This window comes from Molossus molossus, unplaced genomic scaffold (genome assembly GCF_014108415.1).
Source record: "Molossus molossus isolate mMolMol1 unplaced genomic scaffold, mMolMol1.p scaffold_m16_p_2, whole genome shotgun sequence".
NCBI lineage: Eukaryota > Metazoa > Chordata > Mammalia > Chiroptera > Molossidae > Molossus > Molossus molossus.
The window spans coordinates 126,857,424-126,866,895 of NW_023425355.1; positions in this window are offsets into that span (position 1 = coordinate 126,857,424).

Below are 9,472 nucleotides of genomic sequence, written 5' to 3' on the forward strand. Positions count from 1 at the left end.
TGGAGAGGTTTCATATTAGGATAGAAAGAGAGCATTAACAAGCCGAATCTTGACTCTGCAGTGATGAGATAAGATTCTTACACATACTCTGTGCCAGATGTCTGCATGTTTGTTCTCAGCTACATTCTTGGCCCTTTTTTATTCTGTTTCATTAAGGATTTGACTTCAGTATATTACTTTTGCTATACAACCTTGCTCTGGTTAGGTTTAGCAAATAGATAGCAGTGACAGAACACTGTAAAATAGCAGTAGGGGAGAAACCAGAATATCTCTTTCCTATTTCTCTGATTAGCATGGCGTCAGCAGGAAAGCCCTGTGTATCTCCTGTTGTTTAACATTCTGCTAGGTTATGAGAAATTGCCAAGATTTTACTGTCTATATTTTCTTCTAGGATTTTTATGGTTGTGAGTCTAACAATTAAGTCTTTAATTCATCCTGATATATCTCCTTGGGCAAGGGAAACCAAAAGAAAAATAAACAAATGGGACTACATCAAACTAAATTTTTTTTCACAGCAAAGAAAACCAAAACCAAAATGAAAAGACAACCCACTGAATGGGAGAACATATTTGCCAATCAAACATCTGACAAGGGGTTAATATTCAAAACTTATAAAGAACATATAAAACACCAAAAGAAAAGCAATCCAATTGAAAAATGAGCAAAGGACCTGCATAGACATTTCTCTAAAGAGGACATACATATAGGGTTGATTCCAAAATGGCGGTGGAGTGAATGGAATCTACACAGAACATCTCCCAGAACCAAACTAGAATTACAACTAAAATAAAAACAAATCCTCAGGAAAAAGCAGCAGAAAAGAAGCTTGTGACGAGCATATAACCAGTGATGCTGAATCGATCATGGTAGGTCTGTGGAAGCACAAGACGGGGGCTGGGAGCCCACGGACAGCAAGGGTCTTAGCTGTGAGCAGTACTCTCAGGGTTAAAATCCCAGGCTTGCTCCACACAACAGAGGGCCTGACAAAGTATTGAATTCACTACAGCCACTCACTTTGGGTTCTTGCAGAGGGAGGGCAGATAGGACTGGAATTGTTTGGGTACACTCAAGATTTGGAGGGCACTCAGACCTTTTGCTGAGTTGTGGCCACCCAGGACAGTGGTTATCTTACTCCTTCCCAGTGCTCTGGGAAGAGGTGTCAACCTCTCCCATGAAAATTCAACCCCACCCAGGTGGGCCAAAAAATGCAAATTAACACTCAATAACAACCAGCATCTGCACCACCCTCAGGAAATCCACTTACACTGAACACCTGAGGGAGGTTTTTATTCAACTGAGAACCCAAAGCTCTTCAAGTAACTGAGACTAATAGCCTCCAGGCCAAAAGCTAGAGGATAAGTGAACCATTCCTGGGCTTGCAAATTTACCCAGGAATATAAGACCTGACAGTGGTGTTTAACATGGGTCCTCCCACACTTATCAAAAACCAGCAAAGGGAGCCACAAACTGCAGAACACCAACACACACAGGGAAAATTTGAAGACTCCAAAACCCACTGAGATAGTCAAAATGGTGAATCAAAGAAACAAATTTCAAATGAAAGAATAACAGACCTCTCCAGAAGATGAGATAAATGAAATGCAGTTAAGCAAGTTATTAGAGGTAGAATTCAGAGCCATGATCTTGAGGAAGCTCAACAGCATGAGTAAGAACATCAACACCATGAGTAAAGACATAGAAACACTGAAAATCAATGAATTAGAAATGAAGAATGACATAGCTGAAATAAAGAACACATTGGAAGGACTAAACAGCATACTGGAGGAAGCTGAGGACCAAATCAGTGAATTAGAAGACAGGGTAGAAAAAAATCAATCAGAAACCAAAAGAACAAAACAATAAAAAAGGAAGACAGCTTAAGAGAACTGTGGGACAACTGGAAATGTAATAATATTTGCATCATAATAGTCCTGGAAGAAGAAGAAAATGTGCAAGGGTTAGAGAATATATTTGAATAAATAGTAACAGAAAAATTTCCTAATTTGGTAAAGAAAGAAAGCATTCAAGTTCAAGAAGCACAGAAAACCTCAAGTAAGCAGAACCCAAACAGGCCCACACCAAGACACATAGTAATTAAAATGCCAAAAATTAAAGACAAAGAGAGAATCCTAAAGACAGCAAGAGATAAGCAACAGGTTACCTACAAAGGAAACCCCATGAGGCTCTCAGCTGACTTCTCAATAGAAACACTAAGACCAGAAGGAAGTGGCATGAAGAAAGCAAGGTCATGAAAAACAAGGATCTGAATCCAAGACTACTCTATCCAGCAAAGCTATCATTCAAAATAGAAGATCAAACAAAGAGCTTCCCAGACAAAAAAAAAAAAAAATGCTAAGGGAATATGTTAGAACCAAACCAGCACTGCAAGAAATGTGAAAAGGCCCTGGCCGGTTTGGCTCAGCGGTTAGAGTGTCGGCCTGCGGTCCTGAGAGACCCGGGTTCGGTTCCCACTAAGGGCGCGTACCTCGGTTGCAGTTTGTCCCCGGCCCTGGTCGGTTGTGCGGGTGGCAGCCACTCGATGTGTTCCTTTGACATCGATGTTTCTCTCTCTCTCTCTGTTCCTCTCTCTCCCTCTCACTCTACCTGAACAAAAAATGGAAAAATGTCCTCGGGTGAGGATAAAAAAAAAAAAAGAAATGTGAAAAGGACTGCTCTAATTAGTAGAAGAAATAGAAAAAAATATATATAAACACACTAAACAAAAATGGCAATAAATAAGTACATATCAATAATCACCTTAAATGTAAAGGGATTGAATGCTCCGATAAAAAGATACAGAATAGCTGATTAAGTAAGAAAGCAAAACTCATTTATATGTTGTTTACGAGACCCACCTCACAGCAAAAGATTCACATAGGTTGAAAGTGAATGGATGGAAAAAAATCTTCCAAGCAAACAGAAAAAAAAAAAAAAAAAACTGGGGTAGCAATACTCATGTCTGATAAAATAAATTTCAAAATGAAGACCATAACTAGAGACAAAGAAGGTCACTATATAATATTGAAAAGCTTTATCCAACAGGAAGATATAACCTTGGTAAACATATATGCACCCAATATAGGAGCACTAAAATATATTTAAAATATCCTGGAGGACTTCAAAGGAGAAATCGACAGGGATACAATCATAGCAGGGAACTTCAACACCTTGCTGACATCACTGGATAGATCATCTAGACAAAAAATTAAAACGAAAACTGACTCTAAATGAAGCACTAGACCAAATAGATTTAATAGATATTTACAGAGAACTATACCTCGAAACTACAGAATTCACATTCTTCTCAAGTGCACATGGGACATTCTCAAAGATAGACCACATGTTAGGACACAAACTAAATCTCTACAAGTCCAAGAACATTGAAATCGTATAAACCATCTTCTCAGATCACAATGGCATGAAACTAGAAATCAATGGCAACAAGAAGATGCAAAGACATTTGAACACATGGAGGCTAAATAGCATGTAATTAAACAATGAATGGGTTACCAAGAAGATCAAGGAAGTGATTAAAAACTTCCTGGAAACCAATGAAAATGAATACACAACAACACAAAATCTATCAGATGCAGGGAAAGCAATTGTGAGAGGGAAGTTCATAGCACTACAGGCCTACCTCAAGAAACAAGAATAATTTCTAACAGACTATCTAACCTCACAACTTAAAGAACTAGAAAGCAAACAAAAAGAAAATCCCAGAGCAAGTAGAAGAAAAAAACAGTAAAGATCAGAGCAGAAATAAATGGCATAGAGAACAACAACAACAACAACAAAAATATTCTAAGGATCAATGAAACAAAGAGCTGGTTTTTCTAAAAGATAAACAAGATTGATGGACCCTTAGCCAGACTCACCAAGAAACAGAGAACCCAAATACACAAAATCAGAAATGAAAGAGGAGAAGTAACAACTGACACCACAAAAATACAAAGGATTGGTAACAAATACTATGAACAATTATACAGCAACAAAGTCGACAGCCTAAGCGAAATGGACATATTTTTCTAGAAACACATAGTATCCCAAAACTGGACTGGGAGGAGATAGAAAACTTGAACAGACCAATAACAACTAAGGAAATTGAAGATGTAATCAAGACTCTCCAAGCAAACAAAAGCCCAGGCCTGGATGGCTTCACAGGGGAGTTTTACCAAACATTCAAAGAAGAACTAATACCCATTCTCGTCAAACTATTTCGAAAAATTCAATAAGAAGGAAGAATTCCAAACTCATTTTATGAGGCCAGCATAATTCTAATTCTAAAACCAGAAAAAGACACTACAAAGAAAGAAAACTATAGGCCAATATCCCTAATGAACACAGATGCCAAAATCCTTAACAAGATACTAGCAAATTGGATCCAACAATAATACAGAAAACAAATTATTCACCATGACCAAGTGGGATTCATCCCAGGGATGCAAGGCTGGTACTATATTAACAAATCAATAAATGTAATACACCACATAAACAAACAAGAAAAAAGATAAAAACCACATGATCATATCAATAGATGCTGAAAAAGCTTTTGACAAAATTCAGCACCCATTTCTGATAAAAATGCTCAGCAATGTGGGAATAGAGGGATCATGTCTTGATATAATAAAGGCCATATATGAAAGACCTACAGCCGACATTATACTCAATGGGCAAAAATTAAAAGCAATTCCCTTAAGAACAGGAAAAATACAGGGATGCCCACTTTTGCCACTCTTATTTAACATAGTACTGGAAGTCTTAGCCACAAAGTCAGACAGGATGAAAAAAAGAAAGGAATCCAAATTGGAAATGAGGAAGTGAAATTGTCATTATTCGCAGATGACATGATATTATACAAAGAAAATGCTAGAGTCCATCAAAAATGTACTAGACTTAATAAATAAAGTTGGCAAAGTAACAGGATACAAAATTAATGTCATGATATCTATGGCATTCTAATACATCAATGATGAACTCACAGAAAGAGAAACTGAAAAAACAATCCCATTTACCATTGTGGCAAAAAAAAATTAAGATACCTAGGAATAAACTTAACCAAAGAAGTAAAGGACCTATTTGCAGAAAGCTACGGGGCATTGAAAAAAGAAATAGAGGAAGATATAAAAAGGTGGTAGCACATACCTTATTCATGGATTGTAAGAATTAACATCATTAAAATGTCCATACTACCCAAAGCAACCTATAGATTCAATGCAATTAATTCCCATCAAAATACCAATGATATATTTCATAGAACAAGAACAAATACTTCAAAAGTTCATATGGAACCAAAAAAGATCCCAAATAGCCACAGCAATCTTGAAACAGAAGGACAAAGTAGGTGGGATCTAAATACTGGATATCCGAATGTATTACAAAGCTAGTGTAATCAAAAGAGCCTGGTCCTGGCACAAGAACAGGCACATAGACCAGTGGAACATAACAGAGAACACAGAAATGGACCCAAAACCAATATGCTCAATTAATATTTGACAAAGGTGGCAAGAGCATATGATGGAGTAAAGACAGCCTCTTTAATAAATGGTGCTGGGAAAATTGGACAGCTACATGCAAAAGAAATGAAACTAGATATCAACTTACATCATACACAAGAATAAACACAAAATGGATAGAAGACTTAAATGTGACTCATGAATCCATAAAAATGCTAGAAGAAATTGTAGGCAACGAAATTTCAGACATCATACACAACAGAATTTTCACAGATACACCACCTAAGGCAACAGAAACAAAGGAGAAAAATGAAACCATGAAACTACATCAAACTAGAAAGTGAACACATGGGACTACATCAAAATCAAAAGCTTTTGCACAGCAAAAGAAACAACAATCAAAATGGAAAAAGAACTCACTCTATGGGAGAGCATAATTGCCAATGATAAATCAGACAAGTGGTTAATTTCCAAAATACATAGAGTACTCATACAACTCCACAAAAGGAATACAAAGAACCCAATTTAAAAATGGGCAGAGGAGCTAAATAGATGCTTTTCCAAACAGGACATACAAGTGTCTAAGAGACATATGAAGAAATGCTCAACATCACTAATCATCAGAGAGATGCAAATTAAAACAACTAGGAGGTATCACCTCACACCTGTCAGAATGGCCCTCATCAACAAGTGTTGTTGAGAGTGTGGAGAAAAGGGGACTCTAGTACACTGCTGGTGGGAATGCAGGCTGGTGCAGCCACTATGGAAAACAATATGGTGTTACCTCAAAAAATTATAAATTGAATTGCCATTTGGCCCAGTGATCCCACTTCTAGGAATATACCCTAAGAAGCCTGAAACACCAATCAGAAAGAATACATGTATCACCATGTTCATAGCAGCACAATTTACAATAAAGATCTGGAAACAGCCCAAGTGGCCATCAGTAGACAGATAGATAAAAAAGCTGTGGTACATATACACAGTGGAGTACTATGCAGCTGTATGAAAGAAAGATCTCTTATCCTTTGAGATGACATAGGGACCTGAAGAATATTATTTTAAGAGAAACAAGCCACGCAGAGAAAGACAAATATCACATGATCTCACTTATTTGTGTAATATAATGAACATAACAGTCTGAGGAACAGGGTAAACCCAGAGAGGTGGAAGTAGGGTACAGACTGACAACCCTCAAATGAGGGGGTGATGGGGGGAGGGAAGAGATAAACCACAGAACTTATATGTATGTATGCATAAGTGATGGACATGGACAGCAAAGCTGGGGACAGGGTGGGGTTTATGGTGAGGAGGGTGTCAGTGGGGAAAAAAGGAGAAACATCTGTAACAAAAATAAATTAATAAAAAAGAAGAGGACATACAGATAGCCAATAGTCATATGAAAAGATCCTCAAGTCAGTAATCATCAGAGAAATGCATATTAAAACCACAATGACACACCTCATTCCTGTCAGCATGGCAATCATCAACAAATCAACAAATGACTAGTGTTGGTGAGGAAGTGGAGAAAAGAAATCCCTAGTACTCTGTTGGTGGCAATGGAGATTGGTGCAGCCACTGTGGAAAGCAGTATGGAGTTACTGCAAAAAATTAAAAATGGAACTGCTTTATGACCCAGCAAGTCCATTTCTGGTAATATATCTAAATAAACCTGAAACACTAATTTGAAATAGTACATGTACCCCTGTGTTCATTGCAGCTTTATTTACAATAGTCAAGATTTGGAAGTAGCCCAAGTGCCCAACAGTAGATAAGTGGATAAAAAAACAACAAAAAACAAAAACAAACAAACAAAAAAAACGTGTTATGTCCTGGACAACGTTTTCAGTGGTTAGAGCAGTTTGTCTGTGCACTGAAGATTGTGAGTTCGATTTCCAGTCAAGGGCACATATCTGGGTTGCAGGTTTAATTCTGGCCTTAATCAAGGCACATGAGGGAGGCAACCAGTCAATGTGTTTCTCTCACATCAATGTGTCTCTTTCTCTCTCTCTCTTTCCAACCCTCTACCATTCTCCCATTCTATCTAAAAATCAATGGAAAAAAATATCCTCGGGTGAGGATTAACAACAAAAGAAATGCTGTGGCACATTCACACAATGAAATACTATTTGACCGAAGAAAAGAAGGCAATCTTACATTTTGCGATATCATGGATAGACCTGGAGAGTATTATGCTAAATGAAATGAACCCATCAGAAAAAGAAAAAATACTATGTGATTTCACTTATATGTGGAATCTAATGAACAAAAATAAATTAGCAAACAAAATAGAAACAGACTCATAGATACAGAGAATAGCCTGACAGCAGTCAGAGGGGAGGGGTGTTGAGAGGTTGGGTGAAAAAGGTGAAGGGATTAAGCAAAGATAAAAAAAAAAAAAAAATACCTCATAGACACAGATAACAGTATGGTGATTACCAGAGGAAAATGGGGGTGGGGGTGGTATAAGTGGGCAAAGGGGGGATAAATGGTGATGGAAGGAGACAACTTGGGCTGTGAACACAATACAATATACAGGTGATGTATTATAGAATTGTATACCTGAAACCTATATAATTCTATTAACTAATGTCACCCCAATAAGTTCAAAATGATTTTTGTTGTTGTTGTTAATCCTCAGCTGAGGATATTTTTCATTGATTTTCAGATAGGGTGGAAGGGATAGAGCAAGAGAGAGAGAAAGATACATAGATGTGAGAGAGATACATTGCTTGGTTGACTCCCGCACGACCCCTACTGGGGAGAAGGATGGAATCTGCAACCCAGGTACATGACCTTGAGTGGGATTCAAACCTGCAACCCTCTGGTTCATAGGCCAGTGCTCCAACTACTGAGGCAAACTGACCAAAGCTCTAGAAAAAAAATTTTTTAAGATTTTGCTGGGCATTTTTCCCCTCTGGTCCCAGTTCTACCTGGGCCCTCCTACCCATTGTACCCCTTCCCAGGTTTTCAATTCTTGCTTGGATAGGCTCTCAAACATCCCCTATTTAAAGTTTCCTTGCTCTCTTGGCAACCCTGTCTTCTGAGATCAACTAAAACTATTTATTCTTTTTCTTCCTCCAGCTTTAGGATTGGCAGGAGTTTCCTATAATTTTTATTATCTGGGTTCTCTTGCCTTTTCTTTTTTTTCAGCCTCTCTAATACCTCTGCATCTAGTTCCCTGTATTAAATTACTTGTGTTGAAATACATATTTTTTTTCCTGATCATACCATGACTGATAAAACCTGGCTATAAGAGAGTTTGTTACGGAGATTAAATGAGATCATAATAATGATATTAATAATATAAATAATGAGAATGTTATTATTTTTAGGTTAAATTCACCATCTGTTTTATCTTTATTGTTGAGAATATTACAGATGTCCCCCCTTTTTCTCCCATTGCCCCCCTCTACCCGGTCCCTACCCTGCCCCAGGCTTTTACAACCCTATTGCCTGTGCCCATGGGCAATGCATATATGTATATAATGTCTTTGGTTAATGTCTTCCTGCCACCCCTGCCCCCCTTCCCTCTGAGATTCATCAGTCTGTTCCAGGTTTCCATGAAGAATCTTATTACTCAAGAGATATAATATGCTTACTATGTGCCAAGTACTATGCTGAGCACTTTACATGCATTTAATACTCATTTTCTATTACAGCTCCCTAAGAGACCTATTTTATCATCATTTTACTAATGAGGAAATTGAAGTCCAAAGGATGACTTACCCATTGTCAATTAGATATTCAATGATTCCTCTTAATGTGCCTAATAAAGCATGTAGAACTCTGTGGCCATTATCATGATTCTTTAAAATATCTGTGGCAGTCAATATGGAATCCCTGAATTTAGGTTCTTAAGGCAAACATTGAATGGTAATATAGCACGATTAACACTTTGTAAGGGGTGTTACAATTCCTGTTACATCTTTTCTAGCCTGAAAAAGGTATGACCATTTTCAGAATAAAGCATATAAAATTTAAGTCAAAATAGATCATAGACCTAAATATAAGAGCTA